This window comes from Capsicum annuum, chromosome 9 (assembly GCF_002878395.1).
Source record: "Capsicum annuum cultivar UCD-10X-F1 chromosome 9, UCD10Xv1.1, whole genome shotgun sequence".
Taxonomy (NCBI): Eukaryota; Viridiplantae; Streptophyta; class Magnoliopsida; order Solanales; family Solanaceae; genus Capsicum; species Capsicum annuum.
The window spans coordinates 192,160,683-192,164,995 of record NC_061119.1 but is presented as its reverse complement, the minus strand read 5'-3'; positions in this window follow the sequence as shown (position 1 = coordinate 192,164,995).

Genomic DNA, 4,313 nt, shown 5'->3' with positions numbered 1-4,313 from the left:
GGAGAGATGGAAAGTGAGTAAGAAAGCCAAGGCAGGTAGTCGTGGTTTCTCGCAGTCAGGGTCTCAAGGTGGTAGTAATTCTCAGTATGGTCGAAGATGTTTAGTTCCAGCTCCATCTTCATCTAGTGTCTCGCACCTACGTTTGGGGGTGTCAGATTTGAGGGAGATCCAAGCTCCAAAGCCCAAAGTAGTACTAATGGTGTTCGTACCTACCCGTTGTGTGAAGAATGTGGTAAGAATCATAAGGGTGTATGTAGAGCCGGTAAGTATGTGTGCTTTTGATGTGGCGAGACCGGTCACAAAGTTTGAGACTATCCTAAGCCAGGACCCCGAAGTCAGCATAGTCTTCCTTCAGCTCATAATAGATTGTATGCACTTCAGGCTCGCCTTGATCGGGAAAGATCCCCTGAAATTGAACCAAGTATGTTATGAGCCCTTCATCTTTATGTTATGCATTGATAGATCCTTTGATCTTATTTTGAGCTTATATGTTAGTATGAGTCATGCATAAGTTTCAGATCTTGATCGGTCAATTATGACCCAGTCTGTAGATGCCCCGCGCACCGCTCCAGTATTTTAGCGAAGTGTGTTTAGAGGGACATAGAGTCCCAAGGGGGAGATACCCCATGGTATTATGATGTTGCATTCCATTAGATTAATCTCGATGCATGTTCAGATTTTCCTTATAAAGTTAGCATCAATCATTGTTGCATTGTCAAGTCGTGCTTTCAAAATTCAGGTTAGCCGGGCATTCATGCATTAGATATGCACATTCAGTAGAAAAAGTTCAGCATGTGTTCAGTCGTATATTCATGAGATCATCCCAGTTATGAGTCCATTCATCAAATATGTATGTGTATTATGAGAATTCAGCTATGAGTATCATCAGTCGAGTATTCCATGTATTATATATGCATGCCCAGTGTGAGAACTCTATATGACAGTCATTCTAGTTGTGTAGTCCTGATCTGAGATGTTTCCATTTCTTGAGTAAGTTTTTTTGATCCGTATTCTCAGTCTATCAAACGACATTCGAGGACGAATGTTCTCAAGGGGGAGATAATGTAATGCCCTGCAAAATCCTCTTCCAGTCTGAGCCTTAGAGTGTATTTGGTAAATCTGAGTTAAAATATTTAAGAAATATCCTCCCAAGTATGAAATACATTGAAATCATGTGGGAATCTATTTGAGCATGAATTAAGATCATAGAGGTCCCCTAACTCATGAACAAGTTGAAAACTTTCCTGTCGTTCAAGTTTTAGTGACCGTAAAATTTTGAGTCAACTTCAATAGACCATAACTCGTTTTATATTAACAAATGGGTGGTTTTATTATATTAAATGAAAGATCTTTGAATTATCTTTCCAACGATACCAATTTTGCCTAAATCCGATATCGGAGCAAAGAGTTATGCCCATTTTACTCCAGCATGTCAAGCTGGAAAATGGTGACGACGTTTCTAACGGGCTATCACGTTTTTGACGACCTTTTTGATGACGTCGTCACATTCTGATGACATTTCTGATGACGTCGTCATCCCTGGGCAGAAAATCAAGAATTTAGACCCCTTTTGTGACGACCATTCGTGACGGCCTATCACGGATCTGACGGGCTGTCACGGATGGCGTTAAGTATATTTTTCTAGCAATTCAAGGGAGTTTTTGCAAGGGTATTTTGGTCATTTCCCACCCTTTTTGAGCCTCTAGAAATATGAGGAACCCTCATTCAAACCCTAATTCAATCATTTTCTTTTTCAACTCTCTCAAGAGAGTATAACTAGGGTTTCAATCAAGAACCCTAATCTTCCAAAAATCATCAATAAATCTTCAAGGTTTCTTCAAGAAATCAAGTTCCTCATAGTGTGGGCTTCAAGAATTTATTTATTTCAAGTGTGGATAAAGTTTCAAGCACTAAAGTTCATCCATTTTCAAAGGTTAAGGTATGTAGATGTTGATTCTTGGATCCCTTTCATCCAAGAAGCTCAAGAACCCTTTTTAAAACTAAAAGATTTTTATGTTTATGAGTTTTTAATGATTTGTATGAGTTGAAATGGATGTTTAATGTGTTGTTGAGTTTTGAATTATGTTTACCTACAAAATTTATGAGCTTTGACCCTAGTATGTAGAATTCATGTGATGTTTGTGATAGACCCTCTTGATATTGTTTTTCCATGTGATGTGTTCATGACTTTTGGGTGTAGAAATGGTTGAATAAGTGAAGAACGTTCCCCATAGGTTTGATAAAGAGCTTAGGTGAAGCATAAGGGCTGCTACAGTATCTTGAATAGGAAACTCTAAATTGTGAGCTAGTCCATGCATGCCTAGTGTTTGATAAAATATCTTAGTGACTGAAATGTGCCAAGATAACATGAAATCCCCAAGTAGGTGTAAAATCGATCGTGTCTAGTGGTTGTTGAAAGACCCTAGGGAACAAAGGAATAAGTCAAGATATGATGGTTGTAAATTTCCCAATTTTGTGCTCTTTGATATATGCTAAGCTTTTAATACAGTCAAGCGGTTAGCAAGTAAATAGTGACGTGTTAGTATGAAGTTTCCCCCAAATCAAGTGATATCCAAATACATGACAAGACCGATATAGGTATGAAGTACTTGATGTAAGATCTCATTGAATGGGGTATAATCTAATAGCATGTCTTTCTTAGGCTAGTAGATGATGATGAATAGAGGTCTATGTTTCCTAAATGCTTAATAGGATGTCCTAAGGATCTTGAGAGGGAAAGTATGTTATGATGCCCAACTACTTGAAGTGATGTTTTAACGATTGTGATGATACATGAATGATTGTAATGATGAATGAATACTTGTAATGATGAATGAATGATTGTAGTGATGAATGGATGACCGTGATGATGCATGAATGATTTATGATGAAGAATGATTATGTCTTACTTTTATGTTATCGAGTCCTGGGGGTATTTATGCCCAAAAATAAAGTTGTTGTCTATAGCCCGTGTCAGTTTCTCGATAATTCCAATTGAGCCATGATTCTCAGAACTCAGTGAACTATAGGACTCTGTATCCTCAGACAAGTGCGAAGCTTAATAAAGTTCAGTAATCTCAGTTATCTCTGTAATCTCTATATCGCTAGTAATCTAGCCTCAGACCTATAATCAGCTCAGTTCTAATAGTATTTAAGTGATTCAATCCTAATCTCAGAAGAGATTCGAGTAATCTATTCAAGCTCTGTATCATCAGTCAGATACCATGATTCGATATCTTTTTCGTTAGATACGAAACTAAGTGATCTCAGCGTAACTCAGTCAGACCTTTTGAGTAATATGATCAGTGTCAAATTCAGTTCAGCCAGTGTTCAGTTGAGAATTCAGTTCTGAGTCTTTCAGTTGGGAGAGAAACTAGCATCGAGCAAGCTCAAGAATGGGAACTCACCTACTAGTAGAGGGTGTGATTCTTAGAAGCAATCCTTATGCTCCAGAACTACGTAGCCAGCGTAGGTTGAGATATCACACCTGTTAGTTCAGGGTGGATGAGAGACATCATTCCTGCTAGATGGGGGTAGATGAGGTGGCTTGACCTGTTAGATGAGGGCTCCACCATTCTCGTTTGAGGACCTGCTAGATGAGGGTCACATAGAGTTGTCTTTACCAGTGGCGCAGTAATGACACCCTTCCAACTGGGGCATAGGTTGGACACCACATGTGGTAGGTCGGGGCATGTCGGTTAAGTGACTACTTCCCACAGTTTTAGATTCAGTCTCAGTTTCAGAATCAGTCTTCAGAAATCAGGACTATTAGATACAGTCATCTATCATTGTGAGGAACTCAGATAGTTCCATTGATTTATGGGCCATCCCATCAGATAGACTTGGTCTCACATACAGTTATTTGATATTATATTTCAAAATATGCTGTCAGACAGGCTTGATCACAATATCAAATTTCTATTGAGTATTCTTGTTTTCAGATTCAGATATAATCATATTTCTTATCATTGATAAAGGTTCCGAAATCATCTATTAGAAAGGTTGATCTCTAATCCTGTCAGTCGAAAGCAGTAAGTCCAAGAATTCAGTCATTGATGTAAGCATATCTAGATCCTCAGTTATCAGTATCAGATGAGTTAGTGATTCAGTATCTCAGTGTCAGTAGTGAGTTCAGTCTGCAGTAAAGTGGTATCTGAGTTTCAGTATCTAGAGTTGCGATAATTGTGTTCATGTTCTATGCATTCGTGTATGTGTTCTTATGCGGTATTTTCATGATTATTCAGTTTAGATATTGTGCATGCATGAACCCTTGCATTAGCCTACCCTGTCTACATACTCGGTACATTTTTGTG